General features: G+C 42.4%; 1 protein-coding gene across 4 annotated transcripts in view; it reads right to left on the reverse strand.

Moving 5' to 3' along the window:
• Smim14 (small integral membrane protein 14) overlaps nucleotides 1–17,987 on the reverse strand; it is a 92,146-nt gene that overhangs the window by 22,533 nt on the left and 51,626 nt on the right. The gene's annotated exons all lie outside the window — the stretch shown is intronic.

Raw genomic sequence — 17,987 nt, forward strand, 5'->3', positions numbered from 1 at the left:
AGCTGCCAGATTTAAGCAAAAGTGCACAGTCATTGTTCAAACGACAATGGGGCACGGTGATGCACGCCTATAACTGCGGCACTCGGCACTCGGGAGGTGAGGCAGGAGGGCGGCTGCAAGTTCTGGGTTACACGCTCGGTCCAAGGCCAACCTAAAACACAGAGTGAGAACCTGTCTCAAAGGAAAAAAAGAAAGATCATGTGTTGATGGGGAGTGTACTTCAGCGGTGGGGTGCATAAGGCGTTAGACTGGATCTCAGTACAGGATGCAGAGAGAAAGAAAAGGGAGGGAGGGAAGGAGGGATTGTGTTTCTTAGTAAGGGGATAAACCCAGGAGTGCTCTAGCACTGAGCTACATCCTTTTTTGGTCCATCTTCACCTCTACCTATGTTTTGTCACTGTGAAATAGGAACTTCCTCATTACATCGTACTTGATATCAATATGTAGGGGTCACATGGGTATCAGGCTGGCCTCGATCTCATCTTGTAGTCCAGGCTGGCCTCGAACTCTCGGTGAGCCTCCTGCCTTAGTCCCCTGAGTGCTGGAACTACAGGTGTGTGCCACCACGCCTGGCTACGCATACACACATACCCTCCTCAACTCAGGCCCTTTGCATTCAGCTACACCCCCAGCCCTTTTTCCTTTTTTTTCCCACCAGTACTGGGAATCAAACTCATGACTTCATGCTCGCCAGGCAGATGCTGTGCCCCTGAGAGTATATCCCCAGCCCACCATTTGTTTTTTGAGACAGGGTTTTGCTACTTATCAAAGCTTCCTAGCCTGGACTTAAACTATTCATCTTTCTGCCTCAGCCTCCCAAAGGGCTAGATTACAGGTACACATCACCATGTTCAGCTAAGATACAGATATAGACATAAATTATAGACACAGATATATTTTATAATGACTGTGATGATACATCCTTGTAGTTCCAGCAATTGTGAGACTGAAGCAAGAATACTGCTATGAGTTCACGTTTGAGTCTAAACTACACTTTTGTTGTTGTTGTTGTTCTTTGAGACAGGGTCTTGCTCTGTTGCCCAGGCTAGCCTTGAGCTCATGGTGATCCTCCTGCTTCAGCCTCCCGAGTGCTGGAATTACATGCTGCATGCCACTGGGTTGGGGTCAGCCTTAATTACTTAGTGAGTCTTTGTCTCAAAAATAAATAAATAAAAAAAATAAGTACACAGCCATGTGTGGTGGTATATGCCTCTAATCCCATCACTCAGGAGGCTGAGGAAGGAGGATTGTTGCAAGTTCGAGACCAGCCTAGGTTACAAAGTGAGCTCAAGGCCAGCCTGAATGGCATAACAAAACCCTGACTCAAAAAGACAAAAAAAAGACTAAATAGTTATACATATATGTGTATCTACATATTAAAATTTATATACTGTTAAAATTATTTATGACAAATGATTTATTTACATTATTTAAAAATTACAGGTTACCCAGAAATTAATGTGGATTTATATCTACTGTCCTAATATTATTATCATAGGTGTTCTATTTTGTTTCATTGAGGTAGGGTCTTACTTTATAGTGCAGACTGGCCTTGACCTTACAGTATTCCTTTTGCCTCAGCTTCCCAAGTGCCGGGATTATAGACACGGGTCTGCACCACCATGCGTGGCACTATTTGATTGCTATATATTCTTTTCTACTCTTAAAATATACACACTTAGCCCGGCATGGTGGTACACATCTGTAACACCATGAACTCATGGCCAGCCTGGGCTCTATATAGTGATTTCAAAGTCAGCCTGAACTGCACAGTGAGACCCTGTTTCAAAAAAAAAAAAAAAAAAAGAAAGCATAACAATAATATTAACAAATGCAGTGACCTTCTGTACCATAGGAGCACAGGGAAGCAAAGGGAGTGTAAAGGGGAAATGCCTAGTGCCATACAGTTACTCAGTAAAGTCCTTTAAGATCAACGTGGCCATGTTCTCCCTCAGCACTAAAAGAGGTCTCTCTTCCTTAAGCATCACCAAAAGGAGCAGGTTTTCCTTTGGGACATTAAAAAACAAAAGATAATAACTTATTTGTCCTGCTATAAGAGTTTCTATAAACCTATTTTACATACACAGCTGGTAAACAGAAATTATATCAGTTTGCCATGGAAGCTGTACTGATTCTTAAGGGAATTGTTCAAAAAGTGGCAGTCAAATTAGGGTGTTCATCAGGAAAGAGTATAGTCCTCAGTGCCCTGCTTGCAGATAAGAGCCCTTTCAGCTCCAAGAAGAAAAAACAGACAGTCTGCATTCCTGAACTGCACACACACACACACACACACACACACACACACACACACACACGGGAATGGGAGAAATTACTCCTCAGGAGCCTAACGGCAGCAACTTCATCTCAGACCAAACTGCAGTGAGTGTTCGGAACATCTTACTAAGGGCAGTGCCACTGGTCCTGATGACTTACGAATTCCTGCCTAAGTTCGTTCTTTCTTCTTATTATTTTGGGATAGGGTCTCTAACATAGTTCAGGTTGGCCTTGAACTATGTTGCCCAGGCTGGCTTCAAACTCACAGTGCTCCTCCTGCCTCAGCCTCCAGAGTGCTGGGATTACCCAAGTGCATCACTACTACACCTGGCACAAATTTAACACTTCTAATTATTTTACTGTCACCATTGGTTTTTGTTTTTTTCCCTTTTGGTACTGGGAATTGAATTCTAGTCTTCATTCATTCAAGTGCTCTACTACTGAGTTGTATCCCCAGCCCCCTTTTTTTTATGTTTTTGTACCTGGAGACTGAACGTCGTCGAGCCCTGAGCAAGCCAGCCAAATGCTCTACAGGTGAGCTATACCCCACAAACCCCAATCTACACTCAATTTATAAGCAGGCTATGCTGCATATTTTGAATAACAAGATGCCTTATCAGGGCCACATTCCTAAAGCAGGAGGTAGGTTTTTTTCTCAACCCAGAATTGTGTGGGAACAAATATTTTATTTTAATTAATTTAATTTTTTTGGTAATAGGGATCAAACTCACAACCTTGAGATTATCAGACAACGACTTGAGCTGGCCTTGAACGTATATTTTGATGTATCAGAATCAAACACCTATGATTAGTAAATAATTCTTTTAAAGGAGCCCCAAACCATGCATTAAGTACGGGAGAATCTCACTCTGCAGGAACTCTTTAGTGAGGAGGACTAACTTACCATGCATCTGTTTTTTTCACTTATTTAGGAAACACAGAGGATTACTGGGGCTGATTCTGGCTGCTCAAAGGAAAACCATCTTTTTTTTTTTTCTTTAACTTTTTATCGGTACCGGGGGTCAAACTCACAACCGCCTGCTTACAAGGCAGGTGCTTATGCCGCTGAGCTAAATCCCCAGCCCCAGGAAAACCATTTTTAAAACATAATTAAGAGGAAAGTTGAGGATAATATATACTGTGAAGCAAATAGGCACAGCTATATCCACAGGACAGAACCAGAAAGTACGCTATGCTTTGTGGGGTGGGGAGTCAAGTTTGAGGCCAGATGGGGGCTACACAGTGAGTTTAAGGCCATTCTGAACTGCATAGCGAGATCCAGTCTCAAGATCCTGTGAATGGGGCTGGGGATATAGATCAGTGACAGCACCTCCCTGGCAAGCGTAAGGTCGAGTTTGAGTCCCAGTTCTGAGGTGGAGGGGGACAGGACAAAAAAAACAATGAATGAATGAACAAATCGATACTGCTGTCTGCATGTCATAGGTTCTCTCTGTGTGACAGAAGCTGGCAAGACCCAAACCTTCCCTCTTCCCTACAGCCTGAGGGGGCTGATGTCACTGATAGTCAGACCCACCCTCTTGACTAGCTCCAGAGTCTTGCAGTCTGTCACCTCTGCAGCCATCCTCCAAGCTGCTGCTCTTCCTGCCGCCCCAGGAGGCTGAGACACAGCCCCCTCCACTCCTGCTGCTAATACTGCCTCTATGAGGAGTGTCTGAGAACTCCATGTGAAGGCTCAAAGAATAGAATGGAACTGAGTAGACAGGGAACAGAATGAACAGGGGCTGTCACCCTCATCCACAATTCCTCCAGACCCTACTGGGCCATGGGCTACACTGCCTCCCTCCTGGACACTGCAGAAAAGTCGTGATAATTTCAGCTCTGTAGCTTCTTTTTCAACAGTGGGATTTGTCAATCAAGGAGCTGCTTCTGCAGTTCCACCGAGCTTTCACCTGGCGTCAAAGACAATATCCCATGCTCCAAGAGATACTTGCCTTGGCTACAAGAGGCTTCAGGCATTCTTTTTCAAATGACTGCATCCTCTTCAAAGGATCCTCTACTTCTACTTCTGCAGTCATAAAGCCGACCCCACAAGCCACATGAGACTGCACATGGCCGGGCTACTCCTCCCCTGCATAACAGTGCTCGTTCCTGCGCACAGCCCTGCTTGCTGTAGCGCAGGTTAGCATAGCTCCCCTTGGGGACCTCACTGCCTACTTAGGATTTCTCTCTCGGCTAGAGAGGTATGGGCAGGTCACACTATGAAGGTGGCCTGAGTGCAACTGGCGGCCACAGTGCTGCTCAGTTGCTCCAGAGACCTGTGCAGACCTATGGCACGGATGCAGAGAAGGGTGAGGAGCTGCTGTAGAGTTCCAGAAAGCTACCGAGAGTGCCACAAGCTCTGGCTGCCAGGTGGTGGGGGGCAGGGGGTTACGGAGCCACTAGGATTGTAACACTAAGAGCTAAGAGGTGTGCCATTCAAGGCCCAGAGCCACTAACATCAAGGGAGCAGCAATTGCCAATTTGTGAATCTTTTTGAATTAAGAACTTGAGGCTGACTGGAAACTTCCTGAAAGTAGGTAGCGGCACTGGAGAAGACAGAGAAGACTGTGATGCTTGTGAGCAGGTGACAGAACCAGCCTACATCTGATTTCCACCTCATGTGTAGCTAAAAATCCACACTAGCTCTGAAAACCTCTTCATCATGCACTGATGCAAAGGGGTGGATGCCCTTTGCATTAGTTTTCTTTCTGTTGCTGGGGAAAAATTCTAACACACAACTTAAAGGACAAAAGGCTTGATCTGGCTCATGGTTTCAGAGGTTTCAAGTCCATGGTCAGCTGGCTCTCGGGCACAAACATGATGGCTGGAGGGCATGCCAGAGGAAAGTACTCAACTCACGGCAGTCAGGAAGCAGAGAGCCAGGAAAGCCGAAGAGGAGGAGGCTGGGGACCAGACAGGTCCCCAAGGTTATACTCTTATGACCCAATTGGGCATAATTGGAAGGCACTTTACTAACTACCTAAGACATCTCTCAAGTCAAACAATCAAGGTTTGACTTGACAATCAAGGTTAAATGTCATGAGCAGGCATGGTGGTACACAGTTGCAAACCCAGCACTCTGGGAGGAGGTAGGAGGATTCCAAGTCTGAGCCCAACTTGAGCAGGGCAGTGCGAACCTGACGCAAAATAAAACAAAACAAAATTATAGACTGGGGATGTAAGGCCTGGGTTCAATCCCCAGTACTGCCAAAAACAAAACAAAACCCCCCCCCCCAAAACAATATCCCAAGTAGACCCTTTGATCTTGGAACCAACCTGCTCTGCTGTAAATAAGCCAAGCCATACGCAGACATTCAAGTAGCCTGATCTGTTTGCTAGCATCGACTGCCAGGGAGTGAACAAGCCCGAGCCTGCTGCCCCAGCTCAGAGTCTTCCAGCCAACAGTGCAGACACTATACAGGTGAGCTGACGGAAGCGCACCTGCACAGTCTGTAAGCTCAGTACATGATTATTTTGTCCTAAGTTCTGGGGTCATTTGTTATACAACCACATCATAGAAGCAATACACAAGAAGTTCTTTTTTGTTTGTTTTTTTTGTTCCAGGGATTGAACTCACGGCCTCATCCTTGTAGGCAGGCACTTAAGCCAATGAACTAGACCCCCGGGCTCACAGGAAGTTCTTAATGCAGTCAAATTATAATTAGGGTTTGGCGAACACAGGCAGATTTTTACTTTTGTTTTTCTATCCTTGAATTTTTTAAAATTTTATTTAAAGAGAGGGGGAAAAAAGCAAAACAGAAAAAAAGAGTAGAATACAAAATAATACAGTAAGAAATCACTAGTTGACATTATATACTATCATCTTAGAAACATCTGTTCGAATTACAAAATTAAAGCATACAAAGTGGACATTCAAACAATGAGACTGCAAACAGTTCTGTTCAATGACCCAACAAAAACTTAGTAATTTGGTCACCTATCTTACGCACTTAAACATAAATGCAGTTTATGTTTTTCCACCCCTGAATTTCATGCCAGAACATGAAACTTATTTCATGTTTATTTTTATCAGTACATTTAGAATACATACTGATCATATTCATCATAGAGAATTTGTACCTGTATAGAGTATGTTTGAATTCTTTTTTTCATTCCTCTCACCTCTCTTTGACTCTTCTTCCTTTCCCATTCATGAAAGTTATATTTCCATTTTTCCTTCCTCCTTTTTTCTTTTTTGGTCTTTTTGAGACAGGGTCTCACTATGCGTGCTGTTCAGACTGGCCTTGAGCTCACTTCATAGCCCAGGCTAGTCTTGAACTTGCAAGGCTCCTCCTGCCTCAGCCTCCAGAGTGCTGGGATTACAGACATGTGCCACCACACCTGGCCCATTTTTGGACTAGGTCTTTAAATCTGGGAGATCTGATTTTTCTGAGTTCTTTATATATCCTAGATATTAATTCTTTGCCTGAGGAGTAGTTGGTAAAACCATTTGCCTATTCCATGGGTTATCTCTTCACTCAGTAGTTTCTTTTGTGTGCAAAAGCTTTTCAATTTCATGTGACCCCATTTGTGGATTTTCATATTTCCTGTGCAATCTGGATTTTGTTGATAAAGTCTTTGCCTACTCCTAAGTCTTTATTGCTTGCATCTGGATGTCCTCCAACCCTCATGCAGTTATAGGCAGGGGTTTTTGGAGGTGATCCTATCTAGGGTGTGTGATGCATGGATTAGGGATGTGATGCTGGGATTAAGAGTGCTCCCCCCTAGATGAAACATAAAGGACAGAAAGAAGGCTGACTGTGGTGCTGTGCTTCTGCTTCTGTCGCTGCTACTGTTACTCTGCTGCTTTCTGCCTGCCCTGCTGTAACACCTCTCTGCCACATCACCTTGTGTTGGAGTCAGATGAGTATGAGAATTGAAATAAGCCTCTCCTCCTTTAAGTTTGGGTGTTGGGTATTTTGTCGGTACTGAAAGCGGAGTTTTGCTATGACTGTACCTGATCATGTGGCTCAGGAGCCTTTGGAACAGGCTTGTGTGAAGAGTTTAGAAAGGTTTGGAGATGCTGGTTGAACAAGCAGCACTTGGAATGCTACAAGCCAAACTTGATGGGAGGTTGTGGTCAAAGCCCCAAAGACCAAAACGCTGAAAGAAATGCTGCCAGTAAAGACCAGACTTAGAAGGTGTCTGCTGGGAAGAAGGACTACGTTGGCTGTTGGATTCCAGATCATGTGTGTCATATGCTTTGGCAGAAAGTTTGTCTGTATTTTGCTCAGGTCCAGAGACTTTGCCTGAAACAGACTAAAGGTTGTAGACTAATTAATTTTGTGGAAGAAATTTCAAAGCACTCCAGTGTTAAGGCAGTGACATGGCTACTGTGGGGGACTTTTAGCCAGACTTATGTTGAGAATCAAAAACATAAAAGATCCCAGAAGAGTAATTTATTTTTTTTTCTTTTTTTCAGAAGAATAATTTAAAATGTTGTGTGTTTGGCCAGAAAGGAAGCCCCATTAAAGCTGTGTCCTGCAAAGATGGAACAGAGGAAAAACTGGCTGCAGAAAAGACTAGCAAAGGACAACAGAAAAGATGGTCTCAGAATATCACCAGAACCAGTAGGATCCTGCAAGCAGGTCATCCTAGTTGACCACACCCAGTCTCAGAGTTGCAAAAGTGAAAGACTTTGCTTTGGGAAGAAAGCTCCAGAGCACTATATTCCAGAATGGCAGTGACCTAGATAATCGGTTCATCAGAACTGGATTTATAGTACTCAGCCATTCTGGCATTCAACCTCTAGAGCCAAGAGAGAAGGAAGCCTGGCTACTGCTCCAGCTGGGGGTAGACCCTGGCATCATACCCATATTGCAAGTTTTAGGTACATGAAGAATGCAAGAGTTGTGGGGTCTGGAAGGCTTCTACCCAGATTTTGGAAGACCTGGGAAGCAAGGCATTGTGCTCCAAAGAGGGCAGTGTGTGAAGATATGAGTGTGAAGCTGAAGGTGCAATGGAGACCCAAGAATGTTTGAGAAAAAAAGGAAGGTGGATCATCTGAGGAAAGCTGCAAAGAGTAAAGCCAGCCTGAGAAAAGCCATGGGAGCTGTAACCATTGGCAGTGCCATAGAGGCAGTGTCATACAAGCCCTTTGCAGTTCACATTTCATCATAGATTGCCTGAGACAGTGGAAATGGTTGCCCCGCTGGATTTTGGGATTGTTCTGCTTCCATTTCCTTCTCTCTCCCTATTTGTACCTTTTGGAATGGAAATGCCTACTTGTGCTATGAATGTTAGAAGCTGAGCTGCCCTTAAATCTTAGAAGAGATTTTGGATTTGTACTTTGCAGCAATGGTGAAACTGTTAGGACTTTGACAGCTCTTGTAGATGGCCTAAATTTCTTTTGCATAAAGGGATGTGCATGAGTCTTTTGGGGGCCAGAGTAGGACGTTATGACTTGGCTCTACATGTCTTCCCAAAGCCTCATGGGGCGATAGGTAGAGCTTTTCAGAGGTGGCTGGATCTAGAGCACGTAATGCTAGGATTAAGGATGCCCCATCCTGGGTATGGGTGGCACCACCCAAAATGAAAATACCCTGGGTGGAATATAAAGGGACAGAAAGAAACTGTACCACTTTGCTGCCTTCTGCCTGACCTGCTTTGCACAGACTGTTTGTCCTCTGTGATGCTCCTCTGCCATGCCACCCTATCTCAGAGCCAGCCAGCTATGGACTGAAACCTCTACAAACTGTAAACCAAAATAAACCTTTCCTCCTTTCACTTTGGATGTTGGGTATTTTGTCTCAGAAATCAGAAAAGTAACCAAGACGATTTCTAACCATATAAGAAATATCCACCTACTTTTCCAGTATCTGGAAGATATAAATAAGACGATTAAAATGTGAAATGAATCAACTAGGGCAGGATGTTGTGGCACAAACCTAGAATCCCAACACTTAGGAGACTGAAATAAGAGGATCACTGCAATTTCAAGGCCAGCCTGGGGCTCCATGGTGATTCAAGCCAGTCTGAACTACATGGTGAAACCCTGTCTTCAAACAAAACAAACCCCACATAATTAAAAAGGCTTTACAGTAATATAGAAAATGCTAAATATTATCATTAGAGGAACTACTGATATATCATAACATCTAAAAACATGTATTAGAAAGATCTGGAAAAATACACACCAAATTCACCTAGGAAAGTAGGGAATATGGGAATATGCCTTGTAGGGAGAGATGGGTATGGAGTTTAGTCTTCTTCGGGTTTTCTCTTGCCTCAGCTTCCCAAGTGGTAGGATTATAGGCATTAACCGCCACACCTGGCTACTTTTACTTTTAATGGAGTAATTTTTTCAAGGAAAATATTCATATCATTTATTTAAGAATTAAGTAGTTTAGTAAATTTTTAAAACATACCCAGCAAAACTACATTTGCTAGGTAAAGAGATTTCTCAAGGAACTTCAAACACAAACATTTTTCTTACGAAGGAGGTTCAGTAGGTCTTACAAAGTATATCCTAATGTAGATCTATAGTTCAATAAAAAGGACATCAGTTACAATTCACAGGGCCTGCAGACCTATAAAGAGGAATCTGAGCAAGGTTTCCCAAATCAAATGCTTTTAATAATATTGTAATTTCAGCAAATTAAAGTTGCTGAAAATCAGTTATGCTATTAATAACTGAAATACAGTACTCAATAATTTAAAAGAGACTTTTTATAACAGGCTCACCTACATTCCAAATTTTAGGTTACACTAGAGAAGAGGAAATACAGTATTATCAAATTCACATTTCTACATCTGTTCTCTCTGGAATACACATCACAAACAGAAGGGACTATCTATCAAGTGACAGAGCAAACAGAAGCAAGAAAAAGCAGGTAAAAAGGGAGTAGGAGGTACACACTGTAATCCCAGCACTCAAGAGGCTGAGGCAGGAGGGTCACTCAGCGTGAGTTAGAGGTCAGCTTGGGCTCCATAGCGAGACCAAGAGAGTGAAACTAGAATAGCTCCAGAAGCGATTTCAGTGCAAACAGAAAAAGCTTTTTTCCCCCAGGTTGTTCTCATTGTTGTAAAAACAATGAATTAAAAAAAATAAAAAACACAGAACACTAGACAACTTAAAAGAGTAATTCATGATTAGATTGTGGTTTGGTGCTCGGGTCTTCTACTAGTATATGACTAAAAACATAGTAAATAAAACACAATCATACATGGAAATTCGATTTTAACCAAAAAGGATTTGCCGTATTGTTTATGCTTATCTACCTCTTTGGGTCCTTTTAGACAATATCTAACAAGTTAAAGTTTTAAAACTAAACTATAAGACTAGGAAAGGAAAATACATATGGTGGGAGATAACAGCTCCATTTTTTACCATTTCTAATCATTCCTGAAGTAAACGACGGTACATGCACCTGGCAAAGTCCGAATGCACCAGGAACAACCCAGGGCTCACGGAACTCAATGACAGGATGAAATCACAGAAAGGGCACATGCAGTCAGGGAAGCCTTGCTGCGAGCGCTCCCAAATGGGCATTCTGTATACCGCAGTCACACTGCCTTGAACTTACACAGCCAACTTTAAAACACTACTGCCATCAGTAAGAAGTGGTCATTTGCTTTATAATCTGTAGTGCAGCCCAAGATAATAAAATGAACGAGCCAGGCTTGGTGGTGCATGCCTGTAATCAAGCTATTTGAGAAGTTCAAAGTCTGGGGATATAGCTCAGCAGTGAAGCACTTGCCTAGTATATGTGAGGCCCTGGCTTAAATTCCCACTGCTCTAAAAAATAGATGGAAAAAAAAGTAGATGGAACAGAAAATAGGGAGGGAAGAAAAAAGAGCCATTTGCTCTCCAAAACAAGTAAAAATGAGCAAGTTTATATTCTTATTGTTTTTTCTTTTTTTGGTTTTCTGAAATAGGGTCTCACTATGTAGTTCAGGCTGGCCTGAATTTACTACGGAGCCCTGGTTGGCTTCAAACTCACAGTCATCCTCCTGCTTCAGCCTCCCAAGTGCTGGGATTACAGGTAAGCACCACTACATTCAATTTAAATTTATTTTCTTTGTTCTAAAAGTTACATAACCACTGATGATGCAGAGATAAAGACAAATCTGAACTGCTCTTTGCATCTATAAAGCCTTAAGGGCCAGTTTAGTTTTTTCCATTCCTTTTGCAATTATTATTTTTTATATATCACTATACTATTATAATGCCTATTCTATTATATAATAATATATTTAAAATATGCTACCATAAAGAATTCTTTTAGGTTAGTTAATGCAACTGCACAGTTCCAAAATGTTAAAATACACTGAAGCTTCCATCCTGCTCCTTCCATCCCAGCCATCATGGATCACAGTTTTAAGGCTCTAAGAGGAGACCAACAGCAGCAGAGCAGAACATGACAGTCATCAAGTGACACAGGGCTTAACACAAAACTGCCAGGGTTGAACAGCAGTCAGCTCCAGTACATGGGTTAGTACCCGAACCATTGCACCTCAGCCTCCTTAGCTATAAAGAAAACATCGGCTCTGGCAGGAGGGTTTTCTGGGTGAGCTCCTTTGGCCCTTCTCTGTGGACTGATACTGTCTCAGGTATCCTCCTTTCGGTTCAGGTACACACTGGCAAGCGCTTGTCTGATCATTTTAGAGTACTAGATCAGTTTCATGCCAGGCATGGTGGTGCACACCTGTAATCCCAATGCCTTGGAAGATAAACAGGAAGATCACAAATTGGAACCCAATCCGGGCAATGTAGTGACAGCAAGACCCTGTAAGAACCTGTAAAAGGCTCAGTACAGAGGTCTTGGGTTCTTCGGATGTAGCTCAATACAAAGGCCTTGGGTTCTCTCTCTAGTACTCATCTTTCCCCAAACAAGAAAAAAAATCAGTTTCATTACACATCTAATAGTTTTTACAGTCTTGTTCAAGAGATGAAAGTTTTTACACCCCCACCCCACTCCCACCTCACATTAGGGATTGAACCCAGGAGCTTCTGAGCTATATTGTTTTTATTTTGAGATAGTCTTGCTAAATTGCCCAGGCTGGCCTCAAACTTGCTATTCTCCTCCTGCCTCAGCCTCCTAAGTAGCTGGGATTACAGGGATATGATATCATGAAACAAGCTCTAGCTGAATTCTCATCTTGGGCTCAAATATACAATCTTTCCACCTCAGCGCTATCGCTGTGCAATGTTCCCTGTTCTTTTTTCTATTTTTTTCTTTTTTAAAATTTTGAGGTAGGGTAGCAACTAAACTGTTCAGGCTGGCCTTAAATTTACAATCTCTGTCTCTGGGGGTTACAAGTGTGTACTATCATGGCCAGCTGTTCTGACTGTGAATCACATTTTGTCTGAGATTAAGACATTTTGGGGGGTAGCCTTTTCCTTTTGTGTTGTCATGTTTTGCATCTGATAGCTGTTTTTAGTAGTTGTGCTCCTTGTACACAGCATTCTAAAATTTCAATCTCTTTTCATAGGGAATACAACCCACTTCTACATAACAATTATTTTACACTATGTTTTTATTTTTTATTAACTGTGCTTCTTCTCCTTTCTTCTTGCCTGTCCTCATAACTTATTTGGGTTTCCTTTTTTTGTTTTAACCCTAACTCTTCCATACCAAAGGTTTCAAATACATCAGCTACCAGGTACAAGGACATTATGAAAATCTAAGAATTAGATTTATTGTTGCTGTGATTGGCTTGCATGACACATGACTTTCAAATACCCTGCCAGACATTCACTTGAGCTTCTATTCTAAATCCATTTCATTGTGTCTTTAAACAAAGTGTTTTTAAAGAGGTTTTACTTAAGTGACTTTTCAAAGAATTTAACTCAATTTTAGCATTTAAGACAAGGAAAACTGGGCTGGAGATTTAGCTCAGCAGCTCAAGTGCTTAACTGGTAAGCAAGCACAAGGTTGTGAGTTCAATCCCAGGCACACACACAAAAAAAAAAGACAAGGAAAACTGTAGTCTTACTTAAAGTTTTACCAAAAATCTTCCACCATTTCAGAAAGTATGCTGCTGATGGTATTTAATTAATCTTAAATTAATCTGAATTAATCAAGATTAATTCAGCAAGGGATGGGGATTTAGCTCAGCGGCATAAGTGCCTGCTTTGCAAGTGCACAGTTTTGAGTTCAATCCCTGGTACCAAAAAAGATTAACTCAACAAACATTTATGAGTCTGCATATAGAACTGTAACATTCATAATAATTTTTCATACTTGTTTGTTTTGTCTTTTAGAGACAGGGTTTTCCTGTGCAGTTCAGGCTGGCCTTAAACTCACTTTGCAGCCAAAGCTGGCCTCAAACTCACGGTGATCCTCCTGCCCCAGCCCCGGAGTGCTGCCACAGAAAAGTGCCAACCCTGGCAATAATTTTTCATATCAAAAGTATCAATTTTACCAGGCCTCGTGGTGCTCCCTGTAATCCCAGCACTTAGAACGCTATGGTAGGAGACTGCTGCGAGTTCAAGGCTAGCCTGGTTTATTGATTGGGACCCTGTCTGGAAGGGGAAGGGGAAGGCAAGAGAAGAAACAAGAAAGGTATCAACTTTACCTTGCTTCCTACTATAGTCTCTGCGACCACTACAATGCTATTTCCTTCACCTGCTTTGCAAGTTTTTCTGTTTATATTTATTGATGAAGGACTACGGCAATGAGAGTTAGGTATACGAACAGCTTCCCTAATCAAGGAAGAGTGCAGGCAGGCAGGACACTTTTCATCTGGAGCTGGACATTCCTTCTTCTCTTTCCTGTGTCATAACCACTTCCAAGCTCTGGGGTTACCGTGGCTTTCCCTTGTGATCCTTAAGCCAGACAGGGGCCCTCCCCACACATTATTCTCTGCTTCTCTAAGCAAGCAGCTATCCTGGTAGAGGATCACTAAATTGGTCCTTTACATTCCAAAGAAGCAGAGAACGCAAAGAGGATGCAGGGACTCAGTAGATCCCTACTTCACCGCATGGAGTTCGGAACAAAGAAAGCTTTGGTAGCTTTGTTATTACTCATGTACATGATGAGAATCACATAGTCCTACAAGGCTTGTTCTGAAAAGTAGTGGTTCCTCATCCCTTCCTACCCATGTTCCTCACCGGGCAACCACTTTCACCCATTAGCTAATTATTTTAATACTTACTCCCATGCCATATATACATGTATATGAATGAATGATATGGGAGTAATTAAAAATATTTTTTAAAGAGTGGGAATCAAACTCACAACCTTGCACTTGTCAGAAGGGCACTATGCTCTTGAACTATAGCCCCACTGAGCTATATCCCAGCCCTCCCATGCCTTTTATATGTAGATATTCACTGCATTGTTTTTGATTTTTAGTGCTAAGCAACATGCATATATGCACAGTATGGAATATGAAGATCCAGTTTGCTTTCCTTGATCTCATTTTATATGTAGACTTTTCTCATTTTCTAATAAAACAAGCTGTTTAGTTTAACCTCACTTTGTACATTAGAACCATGGAAATGGCCTCACAGATGAACTATGCAGTAAATGATAATTACTTTTTTTCAGGCAGTGTCTCACTACATAGCACAGGCTGGCCTCAAACTCACAGCAACCCTCCTGCCTTAGCCTTATAAGTGCTGGGATTACAGGCTTGCGCACTACAGCTGGCCTACTTTTTCTGCTTCTTGAAGGTTAATACCACCACCACCACCCTGCATTTACTCGATTTTCTGTGTTTTTTTACAACCTATCCTGTTATCTGATCACAAAGGGACCAGACTTACCAGGAATTCCACTGAGCCATCTTCCTGGGGAAAAAACGTCTCCTCTGTCCCCCCAAAGCCAGCTGCCCCCCAGGATCTCCTGTCACTGTCATTCTGGGAAGTACTTCATCTCTCTCAAGTGTTGCATTTTCTGATTTCTAACTAAATCTTGGTCTTCATTCCTGTTGATATTTTCATTTTGGTAAAAACAAAACAACAAAACCTCCAGCTCATCCCTGGTTAACTTCCTATAAAGAACACTTGAATTTTTCTCCAATTAAGGGGACCAAACCAAGGGCCTTTATAAGTTCCACATTATGGCTATGTCTAGATGTCTCTCAGAGCCCCATGCTGTCATAGGAGGGGTTTTCTGAAAGTGGCTGGATCTAGGGTATGTGGTGCTGGGATCAAGGATGTGATGCTAGTGTTAAGGCTGGCCCACCTGACGTGTGAGTGCTACCTGCTCTAACAGTGGGCAGCCTGGGTAAGACAGAGGACAGAAAGAGAGGGTCACTGCTTGTCCCTTGCTGCTTCTCTCATACTTTGCTTTCTTCTTCCTATCATTAAATGGTTCTCCTTTGTGATGTTCCTCTGCCACACACCCTGCCTTGGAGTCAGTCCACTACAAACTGAAATCTCTACAAACTGTTAGCTAAATAAACTTGCCTCCTTTAATTTTGGATGCCAGGTATTTTGTCTCAGCAATGAGACAAAAAGATACTGCATCCCCAGTCTTTTTTATTTTAGGACAGGACCTCATTAAGTTGCCCGCACTGGGCTCCAATTTTTGAGCCTCTTGCCATATCCTGCAGAGTGGCTAGAATAACAGGTGTGCCATATCACATCCATCTTGAGATTATAAAAAAATTTTTGAGATAAGATTTACTGTGTATTTTGGGCTGGTATTGAACTCACTATGTAGCCCAGGTTGGCCTCAAACTTGTGGCAATCCTTCTACCCCTCCTTCCAGACTGCTGGGATTACAGGCTGCCTACCAGGCTTGGTTTGAGTAGAAGAATTTTAAAGATGTCTATCTGGGATTGCTAATCATTTCTCTTGAGAATTTGGAAATCACTGTCCCAATGCCAATTTCCAGTTTTGCTGTCAAGACTTTTGACCCCTAGTAGGTGACCTGTTTTTCAGGAAAAATGAAAAACTGTTCTAACTGTTAGAACAAAGTGAACAAACAAGGGTAGTGTGGAAGTGGACAGATTGCTCAGGTCTATTTAAATTTTGTTTTTTCACTCTGAGTGTCACAGGAACTACTAGAGGATTTACAAATGAATCACTTCAGTGGCTGTGGTGAGACTAAACTTGATGGGAGTAGGGGACAGCAAGAGGGCAGAAGCAAAGAGGCCAAATGCAGTAATCCAGGCAAAAAAGGATAATGGATTAGACCAAAATGTTGGGTTAGAGGTGTGAGAAACTGCTAGATTCTGGGTCTGTTTTTAAGACTGGGCCAAAAAAGATCAAGTTCTGCATCAGATACAAGTTTGAATGAACAGAGTAAGAGATGACCCAAAAATTATTGCCTTGACCAAGCAGAGTAAGGAAGTGGGTTTGATCACATTTAGACTTGAGGGGCTGGAAGTATAGCTCAGTGGTAGATCACCTGCTTAACATCCAGGGCCCTAGGTTTGATTCCAGGACAGTAAAAACAGTAACAATTTTTTTAAAAAATGCAGAACTGTTGAGGCAGGAGGACTGCTGCAAGTTCAAGGCCAGCCTAGGCTACATAGTAAACTGAAGACCCGTCTGAACTCATTGTAAGACCCTATCTCAAAACACCAACCTACTACCCAAACAACAACAACAAAAAAAAGCAAAGAGAAATAAACAATATATTTTTAAAACATTCTCTCCTGGGTCAGGTGTGGTGTTATGTCCTTATAATACCAGCTACTAAAGAGGCTGAGACAGAGAAGGATCAAACTGATAGAGTGGTAAGCAGCAGAGAAAGACCCTCTCTGAAGAGGTTCCAGACACTGGAATATAGCAATGTGAGGAAGAAAAGGAAGGAAGTGGGTCCCCTGGGCCTCGGAAGGATCTGTACCGTGAATGGAAGCCTATAGAAACAGTGAAGAGAACAACTCCAACAGAGAAGGAGGAGATACCCAATGGCGCCTTCTCCTTGAGAAGGGACTCACTGTGCAAGAAGAGTGGCTCAAACCTGAGGACACATGGTAACAGCTGGCAACTCCAGATGCTTCCATGGAGAAATTCAGCAGTGAGGGGAGCAATGGACATGAAGGACTGCAGTGGCTGGCACTGTGTGATGAGGGTTCACCTGTCCCATGCAAGAGAGCAATTGCCAGGAGCCATCTTGGATAGAGGCTGGCTGAGCTCAGAACTCAGAGCAGCTGTGAGTTCCACCCAGGGACTCCCAGCTGGGCTCACACCCATAAAAGGTACACTGACAGCTGCAGGTTGAAGGAGTCTAGTATTTAACCTGAGATTATCCACTATGCTACCAAAAACCTACTACTGGCTTGCTGGGATAAATCAACACAGATCTGGACCCTGTCTATCAGGGACAGCAGCAATAAACCTGAAAGTAGACTTTTTTCCCTCTTTCTCATTTGTTTTTTGTTTTGCTATAGTTTCCTTTCCTACCCCATGTGTCATCTTGTTTCATATGAGTGTGAATGTGGTTTCTAGGCTCCTTCTGGTTGTTATTCTGTTCTGTTCTTTTTACTTCTTCCTCCTTTCTTTCCCTCAATCTTCTGCACCAATTTCCCAAAGTTAGCATGATCCCTGTTTGTCTTTGAACCTCACTTCAAATCTCCTCCTCATCTACTCTTCTACTTTCTCCCTAACCCCTTTTAAGTAAAATTTTAAGCACCACAGGTAAAACTGACATATTAGGACTTACACAGTACATATAATTTTCTGGTTTGCTTTTAGACTTTGTTATATAACTATAAATCTAGTCCATATAGTTAAGATGATGAATTAATGGTTATCTCAGTTTGTAATTTTCAGGCTGTGTTTGATGCTATTGTTATTGCTGATAGTACCACTC

Source organism: Cavia porcellus, unplaced genomic scaffold, assembly GCF_034190915.1.
Source record: "Cavia porcellus strain 051 isolate PalLab524CR breed Dunkin Hartley unplaced genomic scaffold, mCavPor4.1 scaffold_30, whole genome shotgun sequence".
NCBI classification, from domain to species: domain Eukaryota; kingdom Metazoa; phylum Chordata; class Mammalia; order Rodentia; family Caviidae; genus Cavia; species Cavia porcellus.